Source organism: Manis pentadactyla, chromosome 2, assembly GCF_030020395.1.
Source record: "Manis pentadactyla isolate mManPen7 chromosome 2, mManPen7.hap1, whole genome shotgun sequence".
NCBI classification, from domain to species: domain Eukaryota; kingdom Metazoa; phylum Chordata; class Mammalia; order Pholidota; family Manidae; genus Manis; species Manis pentadactyla.
This window is the reverse complement of record NC_080020.1, coordinates 82,705,289-82,718,149: the sequence shown is the minus strand read 5'-3', so window position 1 is coordinate 82,718,149 and position 12,861 is coordinate 82,705,289.

Genomic DNA, 12,861 nt, shown 5'->3' with positions numbered 1-12,861 from the left:
AAGGAAATGAAATAGTTGGCTGTTGGATATACATACATTTGGAAAAATTTAGGTTATACTTCTTAATTTAAGAATTAAGAAAAATGTATTTCCTTCAGGAAGTCTTGGGCTCTGAGAGCAAGTAGAAAAAGTTAAGCACTATTTATGACCATGTTTTGGGTTTTTTTTTAATTCAAGTATAGTTGATATACAATCTTATATTGGTTTCAAGCATACAACACAGTGGTTCAGTAGTTCCCCATATTATTAAATCCTCACCCCTATTAGTGCAGTAACTATCTGTAGGAATATTGGAAGCTGTTACAGAATCATTGACTGTATTTTCCATGCTGCACTACCATCCCCATGACCAACTTATAGTATGATTGAGAATGTTTGTGCCCCTTTATCCTCCTCACCCTCTCCATCTGCCCATCCCAACCCCTCCCCCATGATGACCACCAGTCACTTCTTAGTGTCTCTGAGTCTACTGCTATTTTGTTTGGTTTTAATCTTCTAAAAATAAGCAAGATCATATGGTATTGTCTTTTGGCTTATCTCACAGAGCATAATACCTTCTAGGTCCATCCATGTTGTTGCAAATGGCAGGATTTCTTTTTTTAATGGCTGAATAATATTCCATTGTGTATATGTACCACATCTTTATCCATTCTTCTATTGATGGACACTTTGATTGCTTTCATATCTTGGCTATTGTAAATAATGTGGCAATAAACATAGGATAGGGGGTGCATATATCTTTTGAATCAGGGATTTTATTTTCTTTGGGTAAATTCCTAGAAGTTGAATTGCTGGGTCATATGGTATTTCTATTTCTAGTTTTTTGGGGAACCTTCATACTGCTTTCCACATTGGCTATACCAATTGACATTCCCATCAACAGTATAGAAGGGTTTCCATTTCTCCACATCCTCACCGACACTTATTTCTTGTCTTTTGAATAGTGGCCATTCTAATGTGTGAGATGACATCTCTGTAAGTAAGGGGTTAACATCCTATAACAAGAATAACTTGTTTATATTCTCCCATACTGTAGTTTGCCCTTTTGTTCTGCTGATGGTGTCCTTTGCTGTACAGAAGTTCTTTAGTTTGATGTAGTCCCACTTGTTCATTTTTTATTTTGTTTCCCTTGACTGGGAAGATGCATCCAGGAAAAAAATTGCTCATGCTTATGTTCAAGAGATTTCTGCCTATGTTTTCTTCTAAGAGTTTTATGGTTTTATGTCTTACATTCAGGTCTTTGATCCATTTTGAGTTCACTTTTGTGTTAGGAATAGACAGTAATCCCATTTCATTCTCTTATACGTCAACATCCAGTTTTCCCAGCACCAGTTATTGAAGAGGCTGTCTTTTCTCCATTGTCTTTTCATGGCTCCTTTATCATATATTAATTCACCATATATGCATGGGTTTAAATCTGGGCCCTCTATTCTGTTCCATTGATATGTGGGTCTGTTCTTGTGCCAGTACCATTCTGACTTGAGTACCATAGCCTTGTAGTATAGCTTGAAGTCAGGGAGCATAATACCCCCAGCTTTGTTCATGACCATGTTTTTTAAGTTACTGAGGCCTAGACATTGCACTAGTAATTTATCTTCACCCCGGTGCCATAATGAAAATAAAGGGGAGGAACAGTCACCAACAGTAATTTCCTGGCCAAATTGGCATAGCTATGTGACTATTCCTTTCAAAATTACTAGACCAAATGTTCATGGAGAGTAATTGACCACAGAATACATCTAATTGTGTTTTATGAAGGATGTGCAGCTAATTAAGTAGGATGCAGTCCAATACAGTTATTCTCAGAGTCCTTGAGACCCTTTCAGGAGATATACATAATCAAAACTATGTTAAAACACTCAGGTATTTTTGTCTGATTATTTCATGAGTACACAGTAGTTTTCCAGAGGCTACCTGATATCTGATAGTGCAAAAAATTGAATGTGGAAGCAGATATGAAAATATGTCTTCTATTAAGTCAGCCCTTAAAGAGAGTTGTAGAAATATTAAATAATGTAACTCTCATCATTAAGCCATTGTTTTGGGGAAAAATTTTTTTGTGTGTGAAAAAATACGGTATTTATGTTAGCATGTAATGGGTTTATTGTTATTTTCAAGTGAAGTATTTTCAAAAGTTCTCCATTTGAATGTCTAATATAATAAATATTGGTCAATGTAATCAGTTTGCTGCTAAACCTGATCTCTAGAAAAAGAAAAAAGTCCCTGATTCTGTAGCATTTTCCAGATTCCATGGTGTAAGTATTTCCTCTGTTGTCAGTTTCAAGCTTCCAACTGTTAAAGATTGGTTTTATACTGATGATTGAATTCTCATGTGCTGTTACAAGCTGACTCCAGCACACGACTAGATATAACCCACAGAAATGGAAACTCTTTGAGACACTTAATAAGTTTTAAGTGCATTAAGATGTTCTGAGCCAAAAAAATTTGAGAACCCTGCTCTAATGAAAGATTTCCCAACTTTCTCACCTTAAGGAAGAAATAGAAACTGGTCATAATTATAAAGCACAAAAGGGTAGACAGTTGGCTCACAACTATAGGCCACCACAGTGGGCTTCTAGAAGCCCCTCAACTGAGTGGATCAGAATCTTGGACTAATAGAAATTGATTCAATGCAGCAGCTCCAGTGTGACCAACCTAGAGGTTAGAGAGCTTTGTGTGAGGCCTGGTTTCCAGCCAGCTGCTGAGAACCTCCAGTGATGGCATCACTTTATAGCGAACACCAAGCTCCACACTTGTCATGGGGCTGTTGACTGCATGCTGGTCTTCTAGAAACACAGAAAACCAGGAGCAACTTGAAATTCAGATAACAAAGTATGTTGCTACCCAGGTGGCTGTGTGTTCTTCACTTCAGGAAATGACTCATAAACACTATAGAGATTAGCTTTGAAAGCTGCATTTATAGTAGTGTGAAAACATCCCTGGTGGCAGGGCTGGTCTGGATGTTTTGTGCATCTTAATAACGACAAAGATGGGCCATGTTAGTGTGCTAGTGTGAGACCCCTCCAGGAGAGACAGAACAGGACCAAGTGTGGGATTGCCAGTACTGAGATGCATTTAAGGCAAGACCTCAATTGTCTTTTGTTGTTTTGTTTCTTATCCTGATAAACCTAGTTGCTCTTGAAACTGGCCAACACAGTATCCCGTGCGCACACACACAAAATGTTTTATTGTAACCCTGTCCTCCAGAAGCGAACTGGGTTTTGGATTTAATTGTCATATGGAATTTGAAGCATGGATTTTAAAGAGAATCCTATCAATGCTGCCTTGTTAGAAGTTTTCAAAAATGTACTCATCTCTGGCTGCACATAGAATCACTGAGCAGCTTTTAAACAATGAAATTCCAAGGCCCACCGAACCCCTGCTCTCGAGCAGTAGGAATCAAGGGCAGGACCTGGAATCCATGTTGTTTCCCAGCTCCTCAGGAGATTTTAATATGTAGGCCAGTTGAAATCACTGCTTTTAAGAGTGTGCTTTTCAGATTTAACATGCATTCACATTATTTGGGGGTCCTGTTCAACTGCAGACCTGATGCAGTAGGTCTGGGGTGGGCTCTGCGTGTCTAACAAGTTCCCGGGCTAAGTTGCAGGTCCTCACCAACCACACTTTGAGTAATCTGTCCCTAAGAGCTGGCCTGGAGGCAAACTTTGACCAGGCAGTCAGAAAATTCAGTAACATCCTTAAAATTATGTTTGGGGACATTTTTTTTTAATGTGGTAACATTGGGACAATTTTAAATACAGCAGTAGCTAGGCACTTTAATCCAAACTTGTTTTCGGTGATATCTATCTTGCAGTGTATTTTCTCCCCTCTTCAGTTCCTTTCTAGGGGGAAAGATAGCTTAAAAGGTTCTAATCTCATGCATAAAACCATTTCACAAGAGGCTGGGGGTTTACAGTGGCGACTCCCAGCTTTCGTTCATAAAGATAGGGCCCAGCAGACAGCAGCAGCGCCTGGCTACCAGAAAGCAGATGTGGCTGTTTCTTGTCTCTGGATCTGCCTGAAAAATAGTGACCTCAGGGACATACTGGGGGTACTAGTCAGCGTCAGGAGCCTCAGCCTTGATGGTGCTGGAATGAGTAGCTTGGAAACCCTCAGGCAAATGATTCAGCCAGGGGTCATGCCAAAAGGATCCATGACTCCACTGTGCCTGGGAGAAAACAAAGATTTAGGAAGTCAACTCTGGGAACACATACTTGCAGCAATTATAACAATAAATTTGTCGTTATAGAAGCCCTCTTATAAGATGGTGAAAAAAATTACTTAGTGGTGAAAGAGAAAATAAAACTTGTATGGAAGAAAATGTTGCATCTCAGCAATAATCAAATAGCTGCAATTTAAAATGAGATAGCAAGGCTCCTATTTAATTGCAGTGATTTTTTTTCTATGATGGCTATAAAAAGCTCCCTAAGGAAGGAAGTAAAGAAAGAAAATATACCAGCAAGGGTAAGTGAATGCTGGTGGATGTGCTTTAGGAAATTAGTTTGACAAAATGTCATCAACCTTAAAATGTTCATAACCTTAGACCCAGTTGTATGACTTCTGAGAATCTATCCCCAGAAACAATTAGAAATAACATCAAAAGCAATAGACTGCTAGTTTTTAATAGCATCCTTACTTGCATATTAGCAAAAGACTAGAAAATTTTCAGCTGTTCAACCCTGGAGGTCTGCTTCCCCAATTTAAACTGGTATGTATTAAGCATATATAATGGCACTGAGAAATGCATTGAATATTTAATTTTTTTTTAAGTAAGATGCAATGGTGTTTGTGCAGTGTGAAACCAATAAAATGGGAGAAAAAAAATAGATCCACGTGAGATCTATTGGCAAAAGCTAATGGGAAATACATCAAAACATTTAAACTTGTGTTTGGAGAGTAAGGCTCCTTTCTTCCTTCTATGTATTTAGTACCTCTTTCCTGAGAGTATGTACTACTTCCCTAACAAAAAAAGCAATCCACACTGAAACAAAACAGAATCAAATAATCAAACAGAAAAAAAACCCTTATTATCACATTTTTATTCTCTTCCCAAGATGCAAAGCTGCACAGTGCTACCTTTACTATAATTTTGTAATACTCTTGAGCATGTCAAGATTTATTAGCCACAATTAGTATTGCATGCCTCAATATGTCACTCACGTAGCAGATAAAAGTGTTAGAAAACTCTGATTCTACACCTACATTTGACATCTTCAGGATTCTTTGAAAATTATCTGGTGAAATCCTGATACTCTCCAAAACTGGAAACAACAAAAAAGTGTCATTAACTAGCCAAACTCTGCAGCTAGAAATTATTCTGTTTGTTCCCAGGAGCTATCAGAAAGTTTAGCACAACACTTTGTCAACATACAAAACCAGAGCTGTACTTTTTTTCCTCTGATAGACTTCATATTCACACCACAAGGGCTGCTCATTTTTTTTCCCTCTGCAATTCATCTTACCTCCTCATCAAGTAGCAAATATTTGCTCAAAACAAAATAAAAACTTTATTTTCACTGATTTCTTAGTCCTCTTACTCTTAAAATTATCTGTGTATGTAACCCACTTTTACTCTCTAGTTTTGAACAATCTGATTAATTCTTCCATCAGCTCCTTTAAAAAAATACTGGAAAAAAAATACTGGAGCTTTATTTCTTTAACTCACTTCTGCCTTTCTTGACCCATGTTGTTGGATACTCAATTTCACTAACCTTTTTTTTTATAGTTACCAAATTTAGTGATCTACTTGGTGAGAGTGCCCCAGGCACCCATACACTCATTACTTCTGGGCAGCGAAGGCAGCCCGACCGGACCACACAGCAGTGACTACACTGAGTGTCTCTCAAAATGGAGTTCACGAAAATTGTTTGAGCTGCTTGTGATAGTGCAGATTTTCAGGCTCCATCCCACACCTACAATCAGATCTCTGCAATGGGACCTGGATCATCTACATTTTTAACAAGAGGCAAGGGTGGTTCTTATGCACACCATACTTTGAGAACCCCTGAACTAGTGTTTAAAAAGAAATCTCTGACCTAGTATATTTTGTGGTCAGGAAGCAAAACCACAGTTTATCTGTGAAAATGCTAGCTTTTCAGAATTATCCTATAGATTTTCATGTCTGTCTGGAAAGCTATTAGAGTATTTAGACTCTCTAGATATTTCCCCCTAGATACTGGCCCTTTATATCTGACTATATCCATTGAAAGACTTGGCCTTACAAATAATTGTCTCTTTTACTTTGTCTTGTGTGTATAGAAATGGGTACCTTCTCCTCTAGAGATATAACTCAGTGCACTGTATTCACGTATTTTTTTGAATATGTGACACTCACCTGGTGCAAATTTCAAAAGAACAAAAAGAGGTACAGTGAAAATTCCCCCTCCCACCCCTGCCATCTCTTCAGAGACACACGATTAAAAACTTCTTGAGTATGGTTAGATTATTTAACTAACAATCTGGAAACTCATTATCACTTTTAGGGAACAAAAGAAGAGTATACAATAGGCCGTTTTATTTTTTAATTGTGTCTTGGAGTTTTAAAAACTCGGTGTTGATATAGACATCAGTCAGGTATTGCTGTACGTAACAAACCACACAAAACACAGAGACAAATAATAATATGCATTTGTTGCTTATGTTCTGGAGTAGTCAGCTAGGTAGTTCTGCTGATGTATCTGGCAATTTATTAATCTATTTAGGAAGGTCTCTCTTGCCTGGGATGACTGGGGTGACTTAATTGTGCCCCATAAGCCTCTCGTCTTCAAGCATGCTAATCCTTGCATACTCTCACAGCAGTGGCAGAGGAGCAAGAGAGAAGAGGAAATATGTAGGTCATCTGGAGGTCTAGGATTGGAGTAGCACATCCTCCCTACAGTCACATTCTATTGGCCAAAGCAAGACACCAGGCCACCCCGGATTTAAGGAGATGGAGAAATATAACTGCCTCTTCAGTGAGAGGAATTTCAAAGTCACATGGCAAAGGTATGGCTATAGGGACTGATGGAGAATGGTGGCCATCGCTGGAATCTACTGTACATAAGTGTCTGAAAACTCATTATAATAACAATCCTTAGAGAAATAGCTGAGCATCCCAGCATTGTACTTTTTATAACAACATAGCCATGATTTTTGAAGATCTTTCAGTTGTTTAAATATTTTTAATGTCAACAGAAGGATTATAAAAACATGTCAAAGGACCGGGTCCTACACTCAGCTCAGCAGCACATGCCTTACCACTGTCACATACAAAAAGGCAAAAAGATGGGTCCTGATCCCAGGAGAATAGTTGAGGAAACATGAAATACAATGCTTCAAGTTCTACCTAGGAAGAATGGCATTTTAATTGAAGATTTGCTCTTAGATTTCTGACTTCCTCTGACATGGGTGCTGATGTACTAACAAGTCACTTGGGACAAGCAGTATGATCAAGTACAGTTATTCACCCTTCTGTGTCAACATGCTTTTTGAGATTATTTTTAGTGTTTCAGTACTGATTCAAATCTTTGGATTCTGAAAATCAGAAAAATCATGCTTGCAAAGTGACCATTTAGAAAGGTTTATGAAGCAAATGTCAGGGGTGATACTGGTTTCTGCTTCCATTTAACTTAATTTCAGTTGCTATTTTGCTTATTTTAATAAATAAACTTAGTATCTTAAGATAACACTGCCTCAGATACTATCAGTAGCTCAGATGTTTAAAAAAAAATAACCTTTTAACTAGAATTTTCAAATACTTTAATATGCCTGTGAAATTATTTAGATATTTAACATTTCTTGACCCAACCACATTTAGTTACCGCGTTCGCCCCTTGTGGCAGTGAGGACAGCGATACGTACACAGACCTGGTTCACTTCAGTTCTTTATTGTTGCTCGGAAGGCCGGGAGAAGGTGAGTGAGAAGAAGCAACAGCCAGGGGGAGCGAATGAGAAGAAGAATGAGGGGAGAGAGGGAGACAGAGATTGAGAGAGTGGGAAAGAGAGTGAGTGCTTCTTTCCTGCTTATGCCTTATATAAAGGAAGCTGGCCTATGGTGATCAAGCCTATAGGAGCAACTTCCTTATGCTAATGCCACCAAACCAGGCAGGGTGGCGCCCAGGAAGCGTGCGCCACCTTAGGGCATTGGTCAACTAGAGTGGAAGGGCGGTGTTCAGCCATAGTGGGACTCAGCCTCGGCCGTAGGCCGGCCCCTACATTTAGTCCTTCTGGTTGGTCTCCAGTAACTAGAAGAATGGAGCATTTCTCTCTGTTAAGAGGTGAGAAGTAGGGATCTGATGACTCTTAGTGATCAGGCCATAATCCCATGAATCCAGATATTGAAACCTGTTTTCTAGGTTCGGAAATGGTATTTGGTCATATACTAGCACTTGATGGGGCAGGTATTTCTTCTGTAAATTGTTGCCCATGGACAACAGATTGGAGCTACCAGCACTGTCCATAGTCTAAGATACATACATACTTGATACAGCATTATCTATGCAAGATAGATAAATAAAATTACATAGATAATGCTGTGTACATCTTTCTTGGCCACTTTATCCTTGTCCTTTATATTTGTCACTGGTGCCCATAGGCATAGTTTAGGAACCCATCACTGCTGGCCCTCTGACCTCAGCCATAGGAAGTCAGAGAGATTTTCAGATGAAAAGATATCCTGACAAGGATGTGAAGCAACTGACACTCTCCTACCCTGCTGGTGGCTCATGTATGTAAAATGGTACAACCTCTTTATAAGAAAGTTTGACAGTTTCTTTTTTTTTAATTAAAGTTTCATTGATATACAATCTTATGAAGGTTTCACATGAACAACATGTGGTTTCAATATTCACCCACATTGTCAAGTACCTCCTCCCCCACCCCATTGCAGTCACTGTCCATCAGCGTAGTGAGATGCTATCACTACTTGTCTTCTCCATGCTGTACCACCTTCCCCATGACCTGCCTATATTGTGGGTGCTAATATAGTAGTTTGGCAGTTTCTTATAAAGTTAAACAGATACCTACCTTGTGACCTTGCAAATCTACTCCTAGTATCTACTATTTGCTCAAGAAAAATGAAAACATTTTATACCAAGATTTATACAAGAATGTTTACAATAGGTTATATTTATAACAGCCTTAAAACTGGAAACAACCCCAATGTCTATCAATAGTTGACAGATAAACAAATTGTGATGTATCCGCAATGGAATACTACTTGGCAATAAAAAGGAACAAACTAGTAACATACTCACCAACATGGATGAATCACAAACATGTGCTGAGTGGGAAGGCTGTGATGACCAAGTGGTGAAGGTGTTTTGGCCTCAAAACATATTATGCTGAGTTAAAGAAGTTAGGTAAAAAGAGTTTCTATTGTATGATTCCAATTACAGAAAATGCCAGCTAATCTATACTGATGGAAAACAGATCAGAGGTTGCCTGGATTTTGGAATGGAGGGAAGAATTGACTATAAAGGGCCGAGAGGGGGTAGTGGAAATGTTACAAATTTTGATTGTGGTGGTGGTTACATGGGTTAATGCATTTGTCAAAATCCACTGAACCATGTACTTAATATGATCGCAATCTACTAAATTCAAATCAAAATCCACAATGAGATATCACCTCACACCCATTAAAATAGCTATTATCAAAAAAAAGAGAAAATAACAAATGTTATTTAAAATATCACATAAGATAAAAATGTAAGGATGTGAAAAAATTGAAACTCTTATGCATTGTTGGTGGGAATGTATAGCCACTGTGGAAAACGGTACGGTGGTTCCTCAGAAAGTTAAACATAGAATCACCACATGATCCAGCAATTCCACTCCTAGGTGGAATTTCAGTACCCAAAAGAATTGAAAGCAGGGACTCAGACAGATAGTCATACACCCATGTTCATAGCAGCATTACTCACAATAGCCAAAAGGTGGTCACAGCCAAATGCCCACCAATGGATGAATGGATAAACAAAATGTGGCATATACATACAATGGAATATTATTCACCCTAAAAAGAGGAATGAAACTCTAATTCATGCTACAACATGGATGAACTTTGAAAACATGCTAAGGGAAATAAGCCAAATACAAAAGGCCAAATATTGTATGATTCCACTTACATGAGGCACCTAGTATAGTCAAATTTATACAGACAAGTAGAACAGTGGTTGTCAGGGGCTGGGGGCTGGAGAGTTCCTGTTTAATGGGTGTTGATTTCAGTTTTGCAAGATAAGTTCTAAGTGGATGATGTTGATGGTTGCACAACAATATAAATGTACCTAAAGCCACTGAACCATATGTTTAAAATGATAAGTTTTCTGTTTTGTGTATTTTACCACAAAAGGAGGGAGGGAGGGAGGAAGGGAGGGAGGAAAAGGAGAGAGAAGGAAGGAAGGAAAAGATGCCCAGAGTAGCAGTGCCTGTCCTGCGGCAGAACTGGACCCAAGTCCAGCTGATTCTGAGACCCCCCCTGACCACTCCCTGACTTCTCATTCAACTGTCATGTCTCATTTTGGAAACAATTTACTCTGCTAGGCACATGAGGGGACCCTCGTGGAAAGGCGTCTGAAGGATGAGTTAGGGCTCTCCGGAGAGAGAAATGGGGGGAAGGCACAGCATGAGCAAAGGTTCAGAGGTGGGATGGCATCTGAGGTGTTCAGAGGACTCTGGCAGCCTGATGGTGCAAGAGCAAAGCCCACATGCTGAGCAAAGTCAGGAGATAACGTTAGGAGATTCAGGTGGGGGAGAGAAGGAGGGTTCTTGGGGATCGTGCCCAGAGTTGTTTGACTTTATCTCATGGGCAGCAGTGAATCTTTCCATGAATTCCAGCGGGGTATCCGTGTGTTGGGGTCTGAGTTGTAGAAAGATGGCAAAGGGGAGCTGGGCTGGAGAGGGAGGATCAGGCAGCATCCGGGGAGGGTGAGCTTCGGGGGGTACCTGCTCTCTCCAGCCAACCTGACCTGTAGTTCTTGGTTTATTCCAGTCAACAGAGAACACCTACACTCATATCCCATTCTGAGGAACAGTAATATCTCACACACTTTTGAACATCTCAGAAATTCTAAGTTACCTTTGACAAAAATCCAAGCAATCCTAATGAACAGTATTTTTTCCAATTATACCCTTTTCAAATCCCTGATATATTGTCCTTCTCTTCCTCCTCACTCCTACTTACTACTGAGCTAGGAATCATTGTTGTACAGCAAACCTAAGTGTCATATGTAAGGTCAGCTGGGAACAGGTCTTGTTTGGATCAGAGCTTCCTTGGGCTCTCAGAACCGCCACAGGCCCTGGCAGGCCCCACGCTAGGAATGACTTCCCTTGGGTTCATTCTGGATGTAGGAGATATCAGCGTGAGGGGACATTCGTGACCAGCTGAGTTCTGTCTGCTTTAAAGGTGCGCCGCCTCTCTCCTCATTGCACTGTTTCCCTAGTGCGCAGGTCATAAGAATCACCCCGGAGCTTGTGAAGCACCGAGAGGCCCCGGCCTCTGTCTTGGGAGATGCAGATGGAGGAGTTCTGGAGCTGGGGTCCGGAAGCGGTATGCTCAGCAGGTACTCCAGGTGATTCTTGTGACCAGGTAAGTTGGGGAAATGCCATGAAGTTTCTGCCTGCTCTGCTGGAGGCTGGGGCTACTCCCTGGAGGGAGAAGGGGTTCTCAGCACAGATGACCAGGCCTCTTCCAGGGATGGTGAGTTTGGTATTTACATGGCTGCCCATCCCCGACATGGGACAAGTGGAGCGACAGAGGCTTCTGCAGTACAGAAAGGAGTGCAGTGGGTCGAGGCCCACACGGTGCCCCTCCACGGCAGCCTCCTGCTGCCTAGGTTCCCCCAGGGGATGGGCAGTGTGCAGCCAGCCCTGGGAGCCACGGAGGCTCCATGTCCACCCAGCGGACACCTGAAAGCCAAGGTACACACAGTCACGAGAAGGAAGCTGCCGGGCCAAGGTTTGTCGGCTTCTCTCGTCAGCAGAGCTGGAGGACTTGACGCCATTTTGTTAAGCCTTAGGAGATGATGCCTCGATGTTGTGGGCCTGGCTATTTTTTAAGATGTTCAATTGCAAGCCCTGAGCGAAATCAAAGGAAAATGACTGGCTGTCCCTAAGTAATCTACTACTTAGCTGAATTTCTAGAAGACAGAATTGTGTCTTATATAGAGAACATATAACATATATGGGAACTATATATTATTATATATAGAGAGAGAATTATTGGGAGAATTTTATATGTGTGTGTGTGTGTGTGTGTGTGTGTGTGCGCACACACACACATATGTAGAGAGGGGTGGGGAGTGCCCAGAGAAAAGGTGGGCAGTAAGAAAAGCATTTTTTTATGTGCAACTCATTTTTTAGCAATACTGAAGTAAAAGTCTCTTTCCAAATACGTAATGTTTACGTAACTGAAGATTACCTTTCTATAGTGTGTAAGCTTTTCCAGAGGCAGATCCTTAGACAGGATGTGGGTACAAACAGTTTATCTGGGAAATACTGGAAAGTGGGGAAATGATATAGGATGGGGCAGCAGCCACCAAAGGGGACACTATTAGCCTTGACATATTACCCCAGAGGGTGACTGGAGCTGAACCCAGTGGGGAAGGCGGGAGACTGTTAGATGGTCATCTGAGGGTTATAGGCTGAGTCCTGCTCCCAGGGTGGTGAGGTGTTACTTCCCTGGCACTTTTGAACGTCTGAACAGGTCACATTCAGGAAAGTGGCCTTTTGGTTTCAGAAATAACCCTCAGCCCAGAGCTGAGCAGCTGGAAGTCAGCCAGAGGGTAATGAACCCGTGAGGTTCGATGTGAGCAGGGCACTGACAGCACCTGCTACATGTTATTACCACCAAACTCACTTCAGCCCTCCTGAAATTTTTCAACATAG